This window comes from Oryx dammah, unplaced genomic scaffold, assembly GCF_014754425.2.
Source record: "Oryx dammah isolate SB20612 unplaced genomic scaffold, SCBI_Odam_1.1 HiC_scaffold_12, whole genome shotgun sequence".
NCBI classification, from domain to species: Eukaryota; Metazoa; Chordata; class Mammalia; order Artiodactyla; family Bovidae; genus Oryx; species Oryx dammah.
The window spans coordinates 52,369,280-52,392,820 of NW_024070196.1; the positions used below are offsets into that span (position 1 = coordinate 52,369,280).

Below are 23,541 nucleotides of genomic sequence, written 5' to 3' on the forward strand. Positions count from 1 at the left end.
TTAATTTTTTTGTCTTCAGTTCTTCAGGCAGTAACTTCCATGTATGTAAAAGTATACTTATATTGCTATTTATTTAGCATCTAAAGACATTATCTATTGACTTTGTGTTATGACTAAAGTGCTACTACCTCTTTCCCTCCACACAGGTCTACCGCTATTTGTGGTTATTCTTATGGGATAATTTAATGATATGTGCTTAGTCACTCAGTCGTCTCCGACTCTTTTTGACCCCATGGAGGGTAGCCCGCCAGGCTCCTCTGTCCATGGGGAGTCTCCAGGCAGGAATACTAGAGTGGGTTGCCATCCCCTCCTCCAGGGGATCTTCCCAACCCAGGAATCGAACACAGGTCTCCAGCATAGGAGGTGGATTCTTTACTGTCCCTAATGTTATGAGTTAACCTTTATTTATTTATTTTTTACCCCAAAAGAGTATTTAATGATTTCCCCACTTGGTAAAATGAAGATCTGGGAGCTCCTACTGGCTTTCAACTTCTGCCATTTCCCTCCATCTTCCGAACAATTGACAAGAGTCAATTGAGTTGTAATAATTTTACAGCAGACATATATTAAAGAAAACTCAGTGGCTAAGCTCTGAAATCTCTGACAGTGGAATGTGAATGCTTTTTATGAAACAGAATTGAGAAACTTCTTTTATCCTAACACCAGCCAAATCATGAGATTGAACACAGTCAATGCCTAGGTTGCAGGGCTGGGACTAGGCCTTGGTCACAAAATTTAACAGGGTACCAAAAACTCAGTAGTCAAGACAGTTACTATTTTGATGTAATACTTTAAAAACAAAAATTAATGCAAAATATTAAAAAAAAACAGCCCAGAATGAAGAAAATAAAGGCATTTAGAAGTAAAGATAGGCTCAGGAGAATGAATAGAGGAAAAAAAGAGAAAAACATGTTTTGTTTTTTGCTTTCACTGTGCCATGCGGGATCTAGTTTCCCGAACAGGGTTTGAACCTGTACCCTCTAAAAAGGGAGTGCAGTTTTAACCACTGGATGGCCAAGGAAGTCCCCCAAAGTGTTTATATTTGTACCCCACAATTAATGGTGGTCTGTGTGCCTCTTCCTATAGCATCAATGATTACATAGGTTGTGTATTAGAGCTGAAAAATGTTCAGATGAGAGGAAGGTGTGCCTTCCAGCTTAGGAGTGTGTGTGTGTGTGTGTGTGTGTGTGTTAGTCATTCCGTTATGATTCTTTGCGACTCCATGGACTGTAGCCCACCAGGCTCCTTTGTATATGGAATTTTCCAGGCAACAGCACTGAAGTAGGTTGCCATTATCTTCTCCAGGGGATCTTTCCAACCCAGAGATCGAACCCAGGTCTCCTGCATTGCAGGCAGATTCTTTACCATCTGAGCCACCAGGGAGGCCACTACATACTATCGGGGTGCTACCACACTTTGGCTTCAAGACTTGCAAACTAATGTGATGTTGAATTAAGAGACAGAATTTTTGTGTCTTTAAAGGTGACTGGAGGGGAGGGGCCCGCAGATGAATTTTTTTATTTGCTCAGAACTCCATGGATTTTCAATGTAGTTTCCTTCCCCTGCTCTGTGCACGCCTGTTGGTCCAAGCAGCACCGGTGCTTTGAATAAGGGTCAGCAAAGGGGTCACCTTCCTGATTATTCCCTTCTAGCAGAGAGGCGGAGGAAACCTCCGGCCCCCTATCCACCACTGAGTCGCTGCAAAATCCTGGGCTTCCACTGACAGCTGCAAATTCCTCTCCCAGGAGCTGCCAAGCTTCTGGGGTTGCCATGGTCCATGGGAGCGAAATGCTGGCCGCCCTCTGCTGCACCAGCCGGGAGCAGGCTGCTGATGCCTTTCCTCTAGTTCCTTTCAAAAGCTTTTAAAGGAGATCCCCGGGGGGGAGGTGGGAGGACCAGGACCTTAACCAGGGCTTCACTGCAAGCGGCTGGGGCGAATAAAAGGCTTTTCTCAAAGTAATAGAGCAAGTGTCGGGCTTCCGTCTTTCCCTGAAGGGAAAGGGAGAGCAGAGATGGTCCTTCCCAAGCTTCACCTGCTGTAGGCAGCGCCTTTCAGCGTTTCGCGCAGGGATTCCTCATCCCGAGTCTTCCCTGGAGGGCAAGGAGGGCAGAAGAGGGTGCTCCTGAAACTTAGCCAGCTGTTGGCCGCTCCTCCTAGCTTGTTTCAGAGGGTTTCTCACCCTGGGGGACTAGGAGGGAAAAAAAATTAGCTCTAAACCAACCGGCTGTGTGATCAGGCTGAATGGATCTATCGGGTGTGACTTGCAAATTCTGGGCACACTTTCAGAAAATGGGGAGTGAAGCGAGATGATGAGAAGCCCCTTAGTCCAGGCCTCATGGGTTTCCCCGGTACCTTTCTTCCCGTCCCGGTCCTCTTTGGGATCTGAGGGCGGGACGGCGGGCGCGCCGGGAGTCTGGGGGTTCGCCTCCAGCCGCGGCGGGTGTAGACAAAGAGGAGGCGGTGTGTGTTTTGGGGGGGTAGTTTGGGCCCGACGCGGGCTGCGGGGTGCCGGCCGCGAGGTTCGGGGCGCGGGGCTGGCCGCGGTGGGCGCGGCGGCGGAGCGCGCTGGGAGGAGCCGCCGCGGCGTCTTCTGCAGGCGGCGCGCGCCCTCCCGGCCCCGCGGCGGCGCGTCACGCTCTCCCCCGCCCGGAGCCGACGAGCCGGGAGGCGGGAGGCGGCGGCCGCGCGGCTGCTGCTGCTGCAGTGGGGCAGGTGGTGGCGACTGGCGGCGACCGAGGCGGCGGTGAGTGGGGCGCGGCGCGGGCCCTCTCCCCTTCCACACCCCCTCCTCACCTTTCCCTTCTCTCCCTGCCCGCCCGGCTCGGGGCCGGGGGGACCGGGCCCGGCATCCAAGAGGGAGGACCGAGTCCCGCGCACCGGGCCATCCCCGTGGGGCCGCGGGGGGCCCCGGAGAGATGGCCCTGGAGGCCAGGGGTCCCTGGGGGTGCTCTCCCCGGAGCCGGAAAGTGGCCGGCCCCGTGAGCGCCGAGTCCGGCCTTCCCTTCCTCCGCCCGCCTCAAGATGGAGCTTGGACTCCTTGCCCCTGCGCCGCCCCAGGCGCCGCTCCCTCCCCGGCGCCCCTCTTAGCTCCCCTCAGTCCTGGGGCGGCGGGCCGGACCCCCGGGGGGCCGAGGCCCGGCGGGACCTGTTGCCCCGGCGGTCACCTGAGCCTTCCTCGGGCCCTTGGCGGCGGTGCCCGCGAGCCGGCATGGAGGGCACCCTGGCCGTGGCCTCCGAGGCGGGCGCCGGCCGGCGGGCTGGCCTCGCTGGCCTGGGGCCCGGCCGGCCGGGGCTTTTGTCCCCCACCCCACCCACACGAATGGGACCGTGATTCTTGGAGAAGGTGGATGACAAGATTGACAGGGATTTCCGAAATTACACCGCTGCCCCGTAACCCGAACCTTCTGCCTCGTCAGGGGATTGGCTCCGGAGACAGATGACACTTGTTCAGAGGTTATTTTCAAAGCAGAGCCTCCTGATTCCCCTCCTTTGGAGGTCCCGTGCTTCAGAAATTGTGGTTTTTGATCCGCGGAGAAACCCTGAACTCCGCTGGTGCTCCACTTCATGTGGCTTTTCCATCTGGCCGGGACCGAGCACCACCCCTTCCTCCCTTCCCAGCCCCACCTCTTTGGTATGAAGAAATTACACGTTAAGTCTGTAATCCTTTAGTTACCTGTTTTTAGCAAAACCTGGGCGCCAATTAACGTGTTTAAGAAAGGAGGGTGGGGGAAAACATATGCTGCTTTTTTTGGTTGTTGTTGGATTCAGCAGTCTTGCCTTCTTCCTGTTTCAGGTTAGGACAGTTCCTGGCCGGTAAGAGCTCAGGACTAGTGTTACTGCCGCTGTTTTTATGGTTGTGGTTCTGGTCGGTTTTTTTTTTTTTTTCCCTTTGATTACTACTGTTACCTATAGTATGTACAAGTCCAGAGAACCAGGTCTGTTAGGATTTGGGGTGTATAATAATAACCTTTTGCAAGAATCCTCAGGTATATGTTGCTCCTCAGCTTTGGGGCATTTTTCTCTGGAAATATTAACGTTTATTGAGGGCTTCCTGTGGTCAAGCTCTGGGCAGGGCTTTTATGTGTTTTGTCTCAATTAACCTAGCCCAATGATGGTGCTATTCAGTGCTATTATCCCATTTTACAGAAGAGGCATGGAAAGGTCAGGAACCTTGCTCTGGGTCACATAGCTGATAAGTGGTAGTGTCAGGATTTAAGCTCTGGTATTCTGACTTCTGGTGTTTGGTAATTGGTATAGTGCAAGGAGCAGGTCTGCCCTCCTTAAAACAAAGACAGTGGGTGATTACTTGGCCAAGGGCTGGTCCTGAGTTTCTGAGGTTCAGAGAAAGTCATAAGGTACAGCTTAGGCTTCTCACTAGGCCTAGTTCAAAAGGGTGAACAACAAACTGGGTGGACCCTGTGAAGGTATGCTGTCTAAAGATAAAGATCACCCATCCCTCTTTTTTTACCCCCAACAATTGCTTAAGCACTTGTGCTTCAGTGAGAGAGACATAGGCAGATCTGGTTTCTGTTCTTTATAAGTTTGGAATTTGGTGCTTTTCTCATTTACCTTTAAAAAATTTTTTTAACCTGTTGTGAAACATTGAGTCTGTCCCATCCCTTGTGATCTGTGAATGCATATGAACTTAAGCAAGTAATGTTTGACTCTTGCTTTTAAGTTCTGTCTCTTTTGGGATTCCAAACCCAAATCATATGTAAGAGATGGCTTGGTCCTCCTGTGCTCCACAAAAAGGTAGGCACTTTTGAATTTGTCATATATTGGCTGCCTGTTCCTCATTATTTATTACAGATGCATTTCTGTTCTTCCCAGAGTTTGTATCTATCTCAAGCTATTTGTGTGTATGTATACATATGTATATGATACATATCTATATGTATATTTCAAGGACCTTGACTTTCACTTTATAGTACCCTCTACAGAATTCTGCAGAGTCCCATGTGTTCAGTCAGTATTTATTATTCAGTTAATTGAAAGTATGAGGTGCATAAGTTTCAGGATTTTTTTTTTAATTTTTTAATATTTATTTATTTGGCTGTACCAGGTCTTAGTTGCAGCATGTGGGATCTGGTTCCCTGACCAGGGATGGAACCTGGGTCCCCTCCATTGGAAGCACAGAATTTTAGCCACTGGACCACCGGGGAAGTCCCAGGACTGGTTTTATAGAAAAAGACGAAACAAAACAAAACTGAAGGTAGTGTAGTAAAGTCATAGGAAGATGCTTACTATTTGTTAACATTAAAAGAAAACTTTATGCAATGTTAACTAAAATGAGCCTTTCACCTCGAATAATTTTCCACTTTATCTGAATTATCAGCTTCTTTATCCTCTTTCTTGTACAAATGAGGTGGGAAGTCGATTGTTTTTCTCTAATATAAAGAGTGGACACTGTTGTAATCACTGCAAACCAGTAAGTTCTCTTTTTCAGTATTATTTTGTAGTGTTGTGATAGTCTCCCCAAAGGGAGTTTGTGGGGCTGTGGTGCACCTGTGTGTGGGCTGTACTGAGGTCTCATTTGGAATTCACTCAGCAGGTATTTATTGAGCACATGCTGTGTGCCGGTTGCTGTTCTGGGTGCTGGTGATAACAGCAGTAAATAAAACGGAAAGCCCTGTTGTTGGAACTCCCTTCAGGTAGGGGAGGCAGACAGTAACCATGTTAATACAATTTATTGTATGTTGGAAAGTGATACATATTTAGACTAAATACTACAAGTTTTGGAGATAAGAGGTAGGGTAACAGAAATTCTAAATAGGATGATGAGAGGAGACCTTGCTGAGAAAATGGCTTTTAAATAGAGATCTAGATGAAGTGAGGGAATGTTGATCCCCGAGGGAAGATCATACCAGAGGAATCAGTTGCAAGGGTCCCGAGGCAGGAGCTTGGGAGGGGCTAGATAATTTAAGGCTGTAGATAATTTAAGGTTGTAGTCCTTAAATATGTATTAAATACATGTGTATTAAAATATTAATTTATTTTTAATATTTATCTTTGTTTATGTACATATTTGTCTGTGCTAGGTCTTTGTTACGGAATGTGGGCTCTAGTTCACTGACCAGGGATTGAACCAGGTCCCTGCTCTGCATTGAAAGCTTTGGAGTCTTAGCCACTGGACCACTCGGGAAGTCCCTAAAATATTTTAAAATAGTGAAAGATAAAGAATTTTGTGCTTTGATACTAGCGATTTTGTTGAAGAAAAAGTTGAAGATGTGGGGGAAGTAAAGCTTAAAGAATTTCACTAACTTGCCTTAAAGGCCACACAGCCAGTGAATAGAGAGCTAGAAATTGAACCTTAGTTTATATTATTTTAAGCAATGCACGGACTATATTGGCAATGAAACCTTAAGTAAGTGGCTGGCAGAAAGGCCAGACCAGTACTTGATGTTCAGACTTGCTGTTAAGAATATACTTTCCTGTTTGTATGTAGGATTTTTGCTCAGCCCTGGGAGACCTTGTAACTGACATTTGCATATATTGCGTTTTCCTGGAATTATGCTCCTGGCAGGAAAGCCTTCCTTTTTAGTCTTAAAAGATTCATGATTCAAAATTTGTGTTTGATATAAGCCTTTAAGTGTCTTCAATCTTAATTGGAAGGCAGTGACGGTATTAGTCTCAATATGAATTTTTTAGATGACTGTTTAGGGAGGTTCTAAACTAATATAGCATCTTATATATGTATTTTAATATACATAATGTATGTTTCCCATGTAAATGGAACTCAAGGAATCCATATGCTTTAAATCAGCACTTGAGTTACAATGCACTTTTAAGGGAAAACATATTGACTGATGGTACTGTACAAGAATTTCAAGAGTGACCTCTTCAGATTTCAAATCGGGAACAGAAGAGCCTTTTTTTTTTTTTTTTTTTCCGGTGGGTTGGCAGACTGTAATTAACCAACCTTGAATTTGGCTAGGACATCTGGGTTAATATCCTGGCCCTGGCACCAAGTACCAAGGAATCTTGGCCACATTTAGTAAAGAGCTTTTTTTTTTTCAGATCTCCATCTGGCACTTACAGAAAGACAGATTCCACTAGCACTAACTCAATAGGTGGGTCTGTTTTTTTGATTGTTTGTCTTATGGTGGTTCAGCAACGCAATCTTAAAAGAAGTCTTCGCAAAATAGTAGTCCTATTACAGAATCCCTATTGGGAACCCTTTTCTATATCTCTTTCCCTAGGGAAGTATACTCTCATCTGCCTCTTCTTAGGAATCCTAATGAGACTACAGACAGGCATTCGCTGCCCTAATGTTTTGTATAAGCGTAAGGTCTAATATACTTCTGACTTGAATTAAGTAGTTTGGTATTTGTATTCTCTTTTGCTTACTTATGTCTAAGTAGAGATTGGATTAGATCCCAGTTTTAACTCTGCCCATTTTTTACATTTAAAATTGCCAAGTGCTTGTTTTACTGTATCTTTTCTGAAGTTAAAGGCCTGAAGATCCAGATGTTCAGGACGTGCAGATCATCCAAAATTTGGGTTTGATGTAAAACGGAAGCCAACTTTAATAGATTTTTACCCCCTCCCTGGTTCTACAGCTCCCTAGTCAGGTAGAACACTAAAATATTTGGCATACTTTTTTTCCCTGTCTTCTCAGGAAAGATGAGATATTAGGAAAATTTTCTTTAAAATATTTCAATCAAATCTTTTGATCACCTGCCTTCTTTCTTTATCTGGTTTCCTCCACAGAATGATTTCTTACTGGAGACATTATATTCTAGTAACTTAAGGCAGGAAGGAAGATACATAGACTCTACTTTTCCAGACTATAGAAAAATAAACTTTATAGGCAGGGTAATTTTATTTTATTTTTTACAGCTTAAGTGAAAGAAAACTTTTTATCACTAAGTGTTTTTTCACACATGGGTGACTGGAAAAAAGTATATTGCTAATTTTTGTTGTAAGGCATATGTGGCTTGCTTGAGTTTTGACATTGAGATTCTAGAATCAGTCAAATTTAGATTTAAAAAAAAAATCCCAGGGACGGGGGAGCCTGGTGGGCTTCCGTCTATGGGGTCACACAGAGTCGGACACGACTGAAGTGACTTAGCAGCAGCAGTAGCAGCAGTGAAGTGATTACTTTTTTGAGGTTCTCGGGTTTATTTTCACCTTGCATCCCAGTTTTACAAGGACCTTTGCATTTTAATAACATACACTAGTCATCCTTTAATATGTGGTTTCAGTGCATAAGATATAAACACACATATTAAAAGACAGAGAAAAAAGCAAATTATCCATAATCCTACTGCCCAGAGAAAATTATCTCAGTGTTTTGGAGTATATCCTTCTAATCTTTTTCTTTATACTTAAAAAATGTCTTATGGCTGGATCTGTATTTTTATATATATATATTTTAATATTTTTATATATTTAGTTTTGGCTGTGCTGGGTCTTTGTTGCTGTGCGGGCTATGCTCTAGTGGTGGTGCGCAGGCGTCTCGTTTTGGTGGCTTCTCTTGTGGAGCACAGGCTCTAGGGTGCATGGGCTCAGTGGTTGCAGCTCCCCGGGCTCTAGAGCACACACTCATTAGTTGTGACACAGGGGCTTAATTGCTCCTGAGCATGTGGGATCTTCCTGGATCAGGGATCGAACCTGTGTCTCCTGCATTGATAGGTGGATTCTTTACCACTGAACCACCAGGGAAGCCCTTTATTTCTGTTTTGACGTAATTAAAAGTGTAACATTTTCACAGGAAATATTCTCAGCGCACCAACATGAGGGGAATCAGGACTAATTTAAGTTTGAGGAAGGTCCCTGGTGGTCCAATGGTTAAGAATCCACCTTCCAATGCAGGGGATGAGGGTTCTGGCCCTGGTTGGAGAACTAAAATCCCACAGGCCTCATAGTGCCAAATTACTTAGCTAAATGCATGCTTTTATATTGGTATAAAGCATTTGCTTTCTCCAGTAAAGTTTGAACCTTGGGAATAAAGATTTAAGGAAAAAAAAAATGTTTGCGGTCCTGAATTTGCTTCAGCCCCAGCTCCGTGAATCTTGTGAGGTTGGACTAGTTGCTTGACTTCTAGTCTCTCATTCTGTAAAATGGGAGTAACACCTGCCCTGTTCACCTGATGGGGTTGCTGTCTTAATGTGGGGATTTAGTGATGATAATAGTGCTAAGGGAGTCACTGGCGCTTTCAAATACCAAAGAGGCCCAGGAAGACAGAGAAAAGACCAGTCCTGTATCACTGATTGACTGTGAGTCACCTGGCGTATTTTGCAAATGGCTAGATTTATTATAGTAAAGCTTTTCAGATGAATGTGACCAATCAAAAGTGTCCTGTGGGGTAGGAAAAACCCCAGAAATACTGATTTATCAAACATCTCTTGAGAGCTGTGAGGACTCTGTGCTGGGTATAAGCAGCTGTCTCACCAGGGGAGGCAGCTAACAGTGGGCCAGTTAGAGACTAAAGCGGAGGCGTGCCGGGGCGTGCAAGACAGTCCGTTTCACATGGCTTGTTGTTGTTTGGTCCCTAAATCATGTCCAGCTCTTTTGTGACTCCATGGACTGTAGCCTGCCAGGCTCCTCTGTCCATGGGATTTTTCTCTGTGTGTGTGAGAGAGGATTAAGGAAGCTTCCAACCAGTCAATCCTTAAGGAAATCAACCCTGAATATTCCCTGGAAGGACTGATGCTGAAGCTCCAATAGTTTGACCACCTGGTGTGAAGAACTGACTCGTTGGAAAAGACCCTGATGCTGGGAAATACTGAGGGCAGGAGGAGAAGGGGGCAACAGGTTGAGATGGTCGGATGGCTTCTTTGACTCAATGGACATGAGTGTGAGCAAACTCTGGGAGATGGTGAAGGACAGGGAAGCATGGAGTGCTGCAGTCCATGGGGTTGCAAAGAGCTGGACATGACTGAGCGACTGAATGGTAACAACAAAGTGGGAAGTAGCTCTTGTGTTTGGCGTTGATGGAGGTGAAGGGTCTCTAGGCAGGGACGGGTTAGAGAAGACATTCTAGGCTGGATAGGATTGAGCAAAGGCATAAAGGGTAGCCTGCTGAGATCAGAGCAGATAGACAGTCTACTGCTCTGTACTTTGAGGGCAGGTAATAGGAAATAAAACTAAGACGTTAGGGTTTGCATCAAGGAGAGGCTTCCCTGCTCTGAGCAGGAGCCCCTTTTATTGGTCTGTAGGTCCATGGGGTAGAAATGAGGCAGACACAACTGAGCACAACACAGCAGCATTTTTGTAATCATTTAAGTTTTTTTTTTTGCAAATCTTTCTTATGATGATTGCTCAAAACTACCTGGTTGTAGGTGGTAAATAGGAAAACTTCTGGGTATTTGTTGTTGTTCAGTCACTCAGTTGTATCTGACTGTTTGTGACTCCATGGACTGCAGCACTCCAGGCTTCCCTGTCCATTACCAACTCCTAGAGCTTGCTCAGACTCATGTCCATGGGGTTGTGATGCCATCCAACCATCTCATCCTTTGCCATCCCCTTTTCCTGCCTTCAGTCTTTCCCAGCATCAGAGTCTTTTCCAATGAGTCAATTCTTCACATCAGGTGGCCAAAGTATTGGAGTTTCAGCTTCAGCGTCAGTCCTTCCAATGAATATTCAGGGTTGATTTCCCTTAGGATTGACTGGTTTGATCTCCTTGCAGTCCTAGGGACTCTCAAGAGTCTTCTCCAGCAGCCAGTCCCAGCTCTGTTATTACTTTGCTACTTTATTCACTTTATGTTAATGCTTTCTGGAAGATCTGGTTCAGACTGATAACCTCTAGAACTTAGTTTTCTCAACTCTGAACTGGGGATAAAAGGAATTTCAAATAGTCGTCATGACGATTAAATGAATTAATATCTGTAAAACAGTATCCTAACTCTTCTCTCCCGTTTGATCCCTTCTGTCTTCCCGCATGCCCATTCCTAAAGGAAGTCGGGGTTTAGCACCTCAGTTTTCTTCTCTCATGTAAGTTGAATGGGGGAAAACCCACTTCTACTAGTCTGGGAAATGAAAACCTTATTTCTTGCCATGTATAGAAAATTACTTTGAGACAGAGTCCCTTGCCACTGTCTAAGGGCACATTTTTAGACAACAGCTTGCACTGATGAATTTTAATTTATGAGGAGCTAAGTATTTCGCATGGGGTAGGAACTCGTGCTTCTCATGTCAGAACTTGTGCCTTGCCAAACCTCAGGCCCTTTTGTATGTTTGTCAGTTTGATTTCCCACTGTTTAACTCAAAGGAGTTTCTTTGTAAGATCTGATAGAACTTGCCGTGTGTCTGTGTGAAAGATTACCTATAAAGGTAAAAAATAACCAACAATGAAGTTGGGTTATTAAGATCCAAATGAAACCAATTCCTAGTTTCCATTGACAACCTCAGGGGTGGTTGTACAGGAAAACTGTCTTAGGGACATCTGAATAAATTTGAAATAGCTGAGTATTCTTCAGGATTGTGCAAACTGAAATTTGTTTATTTTTTCCATTCCCTCTAAAGACCTATAACTATTTTCTTTTTTCCTTTGGCTTGCGGGATCTTAGTTCCCTGGCCAGGGCTTGAAGCCGGACCCCCATCAGTGAAAGCATTGAGTCGTAACCACTGAACCGCTTGGGAATTCCCAGCCTGCAACTTATAAAATTGCTCATATGCAAAGTAAAAGCAAGAAGGTTTTTATAAAGAGGAAAAAAAAACAAAACAGTGAGGAAGTCATTGATTCTTCTGTTGTCTGTGTGCCCTTTTCCTGTTCAGAAGAAACAGTTGGTGAGCTTTTGCATTTGGAATGGGCCATGTGTGATTGTTGAAGGGCAAGTGAAAAGTATGCCAATTTTGATTCCTTTGTGAAGGCTGGAAAAGGAAATGAGTTTTAACCTGCCTTGAGATTGACTTACTCATCTCATTGCTGTTTATAACAGACCAGAAAACTTTTACTTAGATGAAGGTCAGGAGTCTTTAAACTGAAGACTGGGTTTTAAGTCCTGGACCGTTAAGTAACTGTGACCTTGACAAGTGGTTTCACTTTTTAGAATTAGTTTCCTCCGTGGTAAAATGAGGAAGTTGAACTAGATTGCAGGTCTCTTCTAATTCTAAAATTTTATGATGCTATATTAAGCACCCTTGCTCCTTTTTACACATTAGTATAATTGACTGCTGCCGACCTATTAAGGAAGTTCTTCTGGGAGATACTAACCAGGCCTAGTCATTTCAATTCCTTATTTAAGATCTGTCTCTAAGCTGTTGGTATTAGAGTTACAGAATAGTAGGAATTTTGTGAAAACTTGTATAAATGAGCAGAATAGCTCAAATTATTCAGCTCTTTGAAAAAAAAAAAGTCCTTTGCAGATGGAGGAACTCTGGGAGACTGCTTATTTTCTGCTTATCTAAGTAACAGGAAGAGAAAATAAATCCTCGTTCAAACTGAACTGTGCAGACACACTCATAATTGCAGGCCGACGCGTCATGGCTCAGCGTTCCGTCTTAGAAAAGTCATCGAATGCTCCAGCTCTCTTTGCTTTGCTTGGGTTTTGGCATCCTCCCCCTCCTTTCAAAAACAGCTGTAGACTTTGAAACTCTGGGTACAACTTGTATTTGGTACTATGTCATATATGCTTCAGAATTTAAAAACGTGTAATTTTCGAACACAGAATAATTTTTCAAGGGGTTTATGTCTTTCTATTGACATCCTTTTCTGACTTTATTTGGCAAGCATCCTTAACTGAGTGTTGAATCATTTAACATTCTACTTCTGACTTTGATGGAAAGATGTAAAACTTTCTGTTTATCTTCAGCATCCTATTGTGTGATATTCTCAGACCAACACTTAAGATTGGTAGACTGACTTTTTAAATTGCTCGATAAGGGCTCTACCAGTTAGAAATTGAAAGTACAACTTCGTTGTAGCACCATTTGAATTAAGAGGCCAATTAATTTTCTGATCCTTCCCTGCTTGTGTCTGCCCTGAGTGTCTAAATGGGTTTTTCACATTGATCCTTTCAGGCAAACAGTGACTACACTATTTTCATCTTCTGTACTTTATCCTTGGCTAGAGATGTGGTGTGTTTTTTTAATCTTTGTATTAATTTTAAGGCTGTTGGAGTCTGGCCTGTTTAAAAAGTTATATATTGTGTATGAAATATATATATAAATACTTACCTAGATGAGTTTCGGTGAAAATGAATCTTTGTGGTCGTCCAGTACAATAAGGTGGCAAAAGGCTAAAGAAGACCCAGAATTATGCCTCCTGGAATCTTCATGAACACCAGTATTTCCTCAAGGATTTCCACCCCACAGTAACCCATCAAGAGTTCTTTGACATCTGGGTGGTCCTGTAGCTATCATCACTCTGGGTAGCAAGGATTACTCAGGGGTTGGAAATCTTTGAGGAAATACTGGTGTTTATGAGTAATTCTTTTGACAATGGAATTAAAAAAAAAAAGACACGTCTTTAATACTGGATAAATATTTGTTAAATAATCTACCATGTGAAAGGCACAGTGATCTCAAGTCAGCAAGTGAAGACAGTGAGGATCATGCTTTGTTTGGTTTTTTTTTGACAAACCCCCTCCCTGCCCCATGTGTGATCTTAGTCCTCTGACCAGGGATCGAACCCATGCCCCCTGCAGTGGGAGCGTGGGTTGCCAGGGAAGTCCTGTGAGGACCATGTTTTTGAGGAATAGCTGCTAGTGCACTTACTCAGATGCACCTCTCCTAGGAGTTAGTATAAGTCAACCCTATAAAAACAGGCTGGTTAAGTTGGTAGATGTGGGAGCACTGAAAAGCGGCGTTACAGTTAAGTTGGTATTTTTTACATTTTAACTTCAGTCCTGTCTCCCATGTCTCCTTTTCTCTCCCTTTAACTTGCATTATTTTGTGTCATGCTTTATAGTGATTTCTGAAAAGTATAAATTTAGCACTCCATGAATATAAATTATTACCAGCTCCATCTTCAGCTTGTGGATTAACCATAAACTTATCAAAAGCAGTACCAAAGGAACTTGGATGAACTGTGAGAAAGGCATCAGGCAACTTTCAGTCCTTAGAAGGTTCTGTGTCTTTAGCCAGGTGATCTTTGAAGAATGCTTGTAATCTTCAGGCTAGACTGAGACGCTGCTTTTTCTAACTTATATGAGAAATTAAATACTGAATAGTAGTTTTCTCAATTTCAATTTTTACCTTGTATAGGGCTTCTTAGTTTAAGTCTGAGTCTCCTGCTGCTATGGATGTCTTAAGATGTTTCAGACTCTGTCCTGTGTCTCAATATTTCATGGTATTCTCTTTCTTTTAACATTTATTTTGTTTACTATTTATCTGGCCATGCTAGGTCTTAGTTACAGCATTTGGGATCTTTGATCTTTATTGTGGCAGGTGGGATCTTTAGCTGTAGCCTGCAAACTCTTAGTTGCGGCATGTGGGATCTAGTTCCTTGACCAGAAATCAAACCTGGGCCCCCTGTGTTGGGAGCACAGAGTCTTAACCACTGGACCACCGTGGAAGTCCCTTCATGGAATTCTCTAGGGTGTTTCCAGATGCTCTGGCCTCCTGAGCAAATACCAGACGCTGCCTCCCTGCACCCCCTCCCCCGCCCCCACCTTTAGGCATATTGTACGGCAGGACAGTCAGCTGTCTGGAAGATGGAGTCTCTCGTTTTCTCTCATTCTACAAGGGAAAGTGGCAATCTTTCACTTCTTGTGTATGTTTATTTTGGGGAGGGTTGTGTGACTTTTCCCCTGGCTGATCTTCCCCACTAGTCCCTAGGGTTGGAATGCTCTGCTGGAGGTGGTGGAATAAAAAACAGAGGGGCCATCTGGATCTCCGCCTCTGTCATCACCCAGCCTTAGCAGACTTACCTCTTGCTTTACCCTCTAAGCCAACCACTTAGCTGCTGCTAAACCCAGATGCCTCCAGTTCCCTGCTCACTCTTTATTCTAGTTATCTCACTTGGTATTGCAGTGATGTGAAGCACTGGCTCTTTGGTGGCCTGTGCCCTAAACTGTGTCTGGTGACATCACACACATTTTCTCTATGTTCAAGGGCAAGCTTCCAGGAGGCCTGAACCTTAGGATGACCACAGGTGGCTCCATGTCACTCATCACTGTTCCAGCACATTGAACACTTGCCAGATACTCTGTTGCAGAGGAGATGCGCCTCTCTTCATCCCACAAGACGTGTTCTGTGTCTTCATTCAGTAGACCGACACGTTTCCCCAGTGTTGATAATTGAGACAGTGCTTTTTCCTGAGTCTTACATTTTAACCACTAGACTATCTCTAAATCAAAGCCAACTTACTAAAGTTCACGGGGGAAGAAACAACAGGTGAGTAGGAAATGAATAAGTGACAGTGAGGTCTCATCCTTCATCCCTCTTTCTCTGCCATTAGTTTTCCCCTCCAGGCCCTGGTCCTGTCTTTCCGCACGTTCTCTCTCCACACTTCCCCGAATCTGTGTTGGCTTCCTGCAGTCAGAATGCCAGAAGCAGCTGAGCGTGGAGCCGCCTCAGAAGAAAGATGCGTCCACTCGCCTCTTTGTACTTGAAACGCTGCCTCCTGCTCCGTCGCCCTTAAATCTGCCAGGCGCTCCCTCTCAGGTTCCCTTCTTGTATCCTGAGACACACTTATTAAATTTTCATCTGCAACTCAGTCTCTGTTCTTTGCTTTGAGTTTTGCGTGGGTGTGTTTTCAAACGGTGTTGAGCTGTCAGTTTTACTGGGCAGTACCTTGCGCTATAAGCAGGGCTTCTTCACGCATCGTGTATCGCTGTCAGTGTATCGCTGTCAAATAGATATTTCAAAGGTCCTCTTACTGGAAATGTTACTTTTTTTCATCTTTATCTTAAGAACAACTAAATTATTCACAGCTTTCCATTCAAGAGCTTATCCATTTCTCCTTTCACACGTGAGTTGTAATGTGATTGTTGTTGCTGTGTTGTGTTAGTTGCTCAGTGGCGTCTAACTCTTTGCGACTGCGTGGACGGTAGCCAGGCTCCTATATCCATGGGATTCTCCAGGCAAAAATACTGGAATGGGTTGCCAGTCCCTTCTCCAGGGGATCTTCTGGACCCAGGGATCGAAGCCAGGTCTCCTATATTGCAGGCAGGGTCTTTACTGTGTGATCTACCAGGGAAGCCTGTAATGTGGTAGGAAAGATGAATGTTGCATACCCAGGGACACTCGGATATCTGATTGGCAGGTTCATTATCTATGTCAAGGCGAGAGCATCCTTAGAGTCTGCCTTACACGTGGTTCTAGAGCCACACTGCCCAGTACAGTAGCCATAAGCCACGTATGGCTGTTGGCAAGTGCAAGTTGAGATCTGAGTATAAAATACATAATTGGACTGTGGAATATTACTCAGCTGTGAAAAGGAAAAAAAAAAAACCCTGTCATTTGTAGAGATGTAGATGGACCTAGCGTCTTCATAATAAGTCAGAAAGAAAAAAAAATACTGTATATTATCACATACATATGGAATCTAGAAAAATGGTACAGATGAACCTGTTTGCAGGGCAGGAATAGAGACATAGACATAAGAATGAACTTGTGGACACGGCGGGGGGGAAGGCGAGGGTGGGACAGATTGGAAAAGTGGCATTGACATGTATACACACTACCATGTGTAAAGTAGGCAGGTAATGGGAAGCTGCTGTGTAGCACAGGGGGCTCAGTTTGGCGCTCTGTGATGACCTAGAAGCGTGGGATGGGAGGGGGAGGGAGGCTTGAGAGGGAGGGGATATGTGTGTACATATAGCTCATTCACAGTGTAAAGCAACTGTCCTCCAATAATAAAATTTAAAAAAATCACACAATTGGATTTTGGCCTAATATAGAAAGAATGTAAAATAACTGATTAGCAGTTTTATATTGATTACATTTGAAGTCATATTTTGCATATATTTGGTTAACAAAAATAGATTATTAATTTCACCTGGTATTTACAATTTTTAAATACAATGATTAGAAAGTTCAAAATTACACATTTACCTCACATTTAATTTCTGTTGCAAAGAGCGAGTATCTCTGTGTCCACAAAGGAAATCTAATTTGAGACTTCTAGCTCTTATACAGCATTCACTGGAGGTGGTAATTGAATCATTTGCCCAAAGCCTCACTGGTCTACTTTTTGAAGGAGATCCCAGGGTTGGGAAACCCTCTAATGTTGTTGTCTTCATCAAATGCTTAGAAGGTGAGATACAGGTTGCTTCAGGTTGAAAAATCCCAGTATTGCATCATTTTAGGGGTTCTTGTTTCATTGAGTCAGTTCAGGACTTTTAAAAACTCTTACTGTGTATCAAGTACTTTTTTAGGCTCTTTGGATGCAGAGACCAATTTCATCCCTGACCAGGAGAAACTTAGTCATCGCAAAGTGTACAAACCAAACTGATTCATCATTCAGTTATAGGAGACTGCATGGTGGCTCGGGCAGTCCAGAGGAGGAGGAGAGAGGGCAGGGCTCACGGGCAGAAGAGACCTCGAGAGGAGATGATGCGTCTGCTTTTTTTATTCTTCTAGAGTCATTTCCGGTGTCCCCCGGAAGCCCTGGCATGAGGGGATGTGCTGTGCGGAGCAGTGGAATATGGGCCTTGGGCGCATAAACAGGCATGACTCTGCATTTGCCATATGAGGACTTTCACCCCATTTCAGCTGGGAGATGAGAACTGTTTCACTTGGCCCAGGCAAGCCCATCAGCTTACTGATTGGGTTTTGATATCCTTCTGTGAAGCTGAAAACACTTGACTTTCCTTGTTTTACTCAGGAATTGAAGAAAATGTATAAATGAACTTCAGCTCTAATTGTGTTTTAATGTATGTACAGATATATCAGTGTGAATGAAACTGAAAGATGGAAACAATTGAGTAACTTGCCTTTCCTTGGTATAAATACGAGTCAGTTTGGAAAGTGACCAGAGTGTTGTGTAAGTGTTTTCAGTGGGTGAAGCAGGGGAGCTCAGGTTACACAGCGTCTCCCATGGTGGGGGTGGGGGACAGCAAGTGACACAGCCGGCAGCAGACACTTACATAACCGTGACTTCAGGGGACGGGATGAGGCTGTGAATGAAGCTCCCAGTCTTCAGAACAGGATATTAGAACACAGCCCTGTGAGTTTCTGTCTCTAGCTTGACTTGGAAATCAGCTTCAGAAACATCTTTTCTCTCGACTAGACTTTGCCTTATTCTCAGAACTTCTTTTCCCCTTCCCTTCTAAGTGTATAGACTTTTTAACATTTTAGAATTAGACGGCACTCAGAAATCTCAGTGTGCAGCCGCCTGCAGCTAAGACATTTAACCTGCCTGATGCTCCGTATCTTCCCCAGCACCCAGCAGGACTGAGCAGAAATCCGAGTGCCCAGGTGCCCACTCTGCTGTTGTGGGCGCCTTGTTTTTGGAGGCTCAGCGTTAAACTCCCTCTCCTGGCAGGTTAAATTCATTGCAAATTCTTCAACTCTTCCTTGGCCTCCCAGTAGAATTTCCAGATTTCATAAATATAGTATTTTTGTTTTGCTGATGGGCTGTGAAGGGGCTGAAGGGAAGTGCAGATCTGATTTGCCTCGGAGGATGCTGCAGAGTGAGAGGAGAGGCAGTGCTTTTTGGAGGCTGATCTTATCAGGTGTGGGTCTTTCCTCCCCGACATGAGGGCACGCTGAACCTCTGGCAAAGTTGAAGTCATGGTTGCTTTCCTTTCAGTTTTGAATCCTTGCCCTTTCACTTAGGGAGTTTGTATTTGAATCCAAAACAGTAGAACTACAAAAGGACAGACTTAGAAACTGATCTTATTTAATGAGTTATCCTTAGGATGCCGAGTTCCAGGAAGGGGTTAAGTGCTAGCTGAAGGTCATCCAGCTGGGACAGAATCCAGCTGTCTCATTTCCCAATCTAACCCTCTTCTCATACTTTTCTTTTTTTAGAGCCACATTTTTTTTTTCACATTGAAAAGATAATAACACTAAACAAAAACAAAACCCACAAAGCAACAGCAAAAGAGGAAACAAGACCTTAGGAAATCAGATAAGAATTATGAAGATGATTATTCCTTTTCACTTGGGCTTATAATTTACACCACACTTGTGGGGGACTGCTTGTTTTGAGGAACTTCTCGCTTCTGTAAAGTGCTTAAGCTTTTTTCTTTAGGTTATGAGGGGTGAGGAAGAAGGTGGAGTTTGGATTTTACTAAAATATCTTCTATAATAAAAACTTTTTATTGTGGACAGTTTCATTCACATATGTAGACAAGTAGTCCCATCACCACCTAACTCTTGAACATTTATCAACTCACCATCAGTCTTATCTTACATACAGTCACACTTATGTTCTTTAAACATATTTCTGCTCTTGCCAGTAAAATGTCTTTTTGCTTTTAAAAAAACACAGTACTTTTACTTGTCTTTCATATAATCATGCTTTTTATAGTGTGAAGCATTTCTGTCTCAGGAGCTTATCCTTAAATTTATTTTGAGTTTACTTAGCTGAGGTGTTTTCCAAGGTCTCAGCAGAGTTTTGATCTCTTTGTCCCTTGGTAATAAAAGCTAGCTGCTGTAACATACTCCACTAATTTTAATGACTTAAATGGATGGAAGTTTATTTTCAGTTATAGAAGAGTTGGGGGTAGGTATTTCATGGCGGGGGAATGAAGAAAAGTGATGCAGGGATTCAGGTTTCTTCGGTGTCCTCCATCGATGCTTTTGAAGTCACTCTGCTCATCTCCCTCAAGCCACTGGAAGGGCCAAGAGTGGGAAGATTTTATGGGGAAGGCCTGAAAGTACACACATTGTAGGCCCTGCTCGCCTTCCATTGGCTGGGCCTCAGTCACACGGTCACACTGAGCTGCAGAGGGAGCTGGGAAATGTGGTCTGTGACTCCAGGAAGAGAAAGAAGTAGGCTTGGTAAACACCTAGCCTGTCTGCCTGGGTACCCAGTTCTTATTGCTTACACTGGCCTCTTGTGCTGGTTTCTTTTTCCTGTGCACACAGCACACTAGAGTCTGCTTCCTTACTCCCTGGCTGCAACCCTTTTTCAGTTCAGTTCAGTTGCTCAGTCGTGTCTGACTCTTTGCAACCCCTTGGACTGTAGCACGCCAGGCTTCCCTGTCTATCACCAACTCCTGGAGTTTATTCAAACTCGTGTCTATCAAGGCGGTGATGCCATCCAACCATTTCATCCTCTGTCATCTCCTTCTCCTCCTGCCCTCAATCTTTCCCAGCATCAGGGTCTTTCCCAATGAGTCAGCTCTTGGAATCAGGTGGCCAAAGTACTGGAGTTTCAGCTTCAGCATCAGACCTACCAATGAATACCCAGGACTGATCTCCTTTAGGATGGACTGGTTGGATCTCCTTGCAGTCCAAGGGACTCTCAAGAGTCTTCTCCAACATCATAGTTCAAAAGCATCAGTTCTTCGGTGTTCAGCTTTCTTTATAGTCCAGCTGTCACATCCATACATGGCTACTGGAAAAACCACAGCTTTGACTAGATGGACCTTTGTTGGCAAAGTAGTGTGTGCTTTTTAATATGCTGTCTAGGGTGGTTATAACTTTTCTTCCAAGGAGGGTCTTAGGAAGCATCCCATTTTACTGTGACTCAAAAAAAGTCATTAAAAATCTTTCCTGGGACTTCCTGATGGTCCAGTGGTTAAGACTCCACACTTCCAGTGCAGAGGGTGTGGGTTCAATCTCTGTTTGAGGAACGAAGATCCCACCTGCTGTGTGTCTTGGCCAAAAAAAAACAAAAAAAAAATTTTTTTCCTGCTTAAGTAATTATATCTGTTCATTAAATAAAATTTGAGAAATCCAAGAAAATCCAAAGGAGGTATAAATAATTATATTTGTTCAGTAAATAAAATTTGAGAAACCCAAGAAAATACAAAGAAGGTATTAAAACTACCAGTAATCCCATCACCTGGAGATAATGATTATTGATCCTTTGTTACATTTCCCTTCAATTTAAGAATGTTTAACCACTTAGAAATAACAATAAAATGTCACTAGTTCTTTCTTTGTTCTGGGTTGCAAATTCCAGAACTCCTAGGGTGGTGGGGAACCACAACAATGACAACAATCTGGCAATTTTGGCTTTTCTTAGCAAAGGGACACTGTGCAGAACTGTGGTGAGGCTTTGTATTTCTGGCATTTTCTTTCTTTCTTTTTTTTTTTTTTTTAATCTCATTTATATTAAGGGCTTCCCTGGGGCTCAGATGGTAAAGAATCTGCCTGCAATGTGGGAGACCCGGGTTTGACTCCTGGGTCAGGAAAATCCCCTGGGGAAATTATCTTTAAAAATAATTTTGTTTATTGAGAAATTTTTGGCTGAGCTGGGTCTTCATTGCTGCTCACAAGCTGTCTCTCGTTGCGGCAAGCATGAGCCGCCCTTCTTTGCGGTGCCCGGGCTTCTTACTGTGGCGGCTTCTCTTGTTGCGGAGCACAGGCCCTGGTGCACTGGCTCGGTTGCTGTGGCATGTCGGCTTAGTTGCTCCTCGACATATGGAATCTTCCTGGACCAGGGATCAAACCCATGCCCCCTGCACTGACAAGTGGATTCTTATTCACTGCACCACCAGAAGTCCTGGTGAAATCAACCTCTAGCTTACACATCAGAACCCTCCGTCTTCTCAGTAAGTAAATATTGGACTTGGTGAAGTTAGTGATGTAGTGGAGTGGCGAGACTAAGATGACATTTTAAGTTCATAATTTACTTCCTCCTCGGTTTTCAGAATTCTTAAACATAGCTTAATTTCCCAGGAAAGAATAATAAGAGAAAGTGTTTGAAACTGAACCGAAATAACAACTTGCAAACTTGAAGTATATAAAAATATGTGCCTGGTAGTGAGCTAAATCCTTAACTTAGGGGGATGTGCTGTTCTCTGCTCACCTGCATTGCCTGTGCTGGTCTGTAGTGGAGAACAAGCTGCTTGATTTTACACAGGACGATAATTTCTTGGGAGAAGGTACACTTTTTGAATTATCAGCTCCAAATTCAGGGCTACAGAACCTCCTGGTTTTCTTATAATGTGGTGAGGTGGCATCCTAGAGGCTGACCAGCGTCAGAGTTCCTGTTTGTGATGTCAGCATCATGACCTCACAGCCAGGATTGCTCAAAATATTTGCCCAGCTCCTGCCAGGATATGAGCTGAGGTCTGGCCCGATTCTACAGACACCCTGAGGTATTTGTTTGTCTCTTTTTGCTGGATTTGTGCTGACTTTTCTGCAACTTCAGTGGATTAGAAGGTAAACACGTTGACATTGGGCCCTCTATTTTATTGAAAAAGAATGTATAATGGTAAGAAGATCACTGTTTTAAAAGCACTTCTGGCAGGACATTTGAAAACAAAACGCAATAGAAGAGCAGAAATATTTTAACTGTGTGGATGGGTATGTGGTTCACCAGTGGCTCTGTTTGCTATGAAATTTGCTATCTGTTTTCCCATTCCCTGCAAATGAACATAACAATTTTTTTTTTTTTTAAGTCCCATTTGAGCATTCTTTGGCATTGCCTTTCTTTGGGATTGTGAACATAACAATTTTTTGTTCTGTGGAAATATATCTATAGCACCAGCCAAGTAATAGTTTGAAATTATTAGACTTGTTTGTTCGTGGTATAAATTATTTATGACCTGGAGGCCTGAATTCTGATATATCACAACTGAGAAGTTGTCATCATTTGGTTTTGAATGTATTGCTTTGCTCTTTGAACATGTTTTAGTTTGAGTTGGAAGAAAAGGTGTTGGTCCACACAGATACCCAGAAATCTAGTCTCTGAGGGTTAATACATAATAGAATTTTCTAAAGAATTGTCTTTCTTTAGACAGACAAAAACTTCAGGAACCTGTGTTCCTGTGTGTTGGGGGTTAAGCACTTGATAAATTAACCCCTCCTATTTTTTTTAAATTGTCTTTTTTTTTTGGTTGGAATCGAACCTGTGCCCCCTACAGTGGGAGCTCAGAGTCTTAACCACTGGACCTCCAAAGAAGCCCCTCCTCCAGCTATTTTTTATTTAAGTAGATATTGGACCTTTTCTCTAAGTTTGGTTCCATGAGTTTGAATTGAAAGATCACGTGGCCAAAATTCTGTTGCTGTTGTCATTTTTCTCCCTGCAAAGCATGTCAGTATCCGAGAGACTCAACATTTCAGTTTCTGGATTAGACCTCTTTTTAAAGCATTGTTCTCTGCGTTCTCTATTTTTTCCCCTTTGTCACAGTCACATGGCCCTATTTTCCTAAAAACATATGACCTAGAGTCTTCAAAACACTTATTTTTTGAGACTAGGAGCCCTTTTTTAGCTTCACTTGGTGTGTTCCCTTCCAAATGTGCCGGATGAGTCTCTTGGACTGGGATGTCTTTAACACAACTTTTTATTTTTTAATTATTTGACTGCTGAACCTTAGTTGTGGCACGTGGGATCTAGTTCCCTAATCAGGGATCGAACCCTGGCCATCTGCATTGGGAACACAGAGTCTCAACCATTGGACCACTAGGGAAGTCCGAAGACAACTTTTTAGAAATGAGTCGTCCTGTATGTGTAGGTTGTAGACCTCTGAAATCACCAGTTTAAAGTCAGTTTTATCTATGGGTACAATATGGAGCTCTTGTTTAACTGC

General features: G+C 43.4%; 1 protein-coding gene across 1 annotated transcript in view; it reads left to right on the plus strand.

Moving 5' to 3' along the window:
* The first annotated feature begins 2,635 nt into the window (after positions 1-2,635).
* Positions 2,636-23,541, plus strand: part of CLIP1 (CAP-Gly domain containing linker protein 1) — a 114,138-nt gene continuing 93,232 nt past the window's right edge. The window contains exon 1 of the mRNA XM_040250611.1: positions 2,636-2,744. The gene's annotated coding sequence lies outside the window, so the exon portion shown is untranslated. The remainder of the gene's footprint in view (positions 2,745-23,541) is intronic.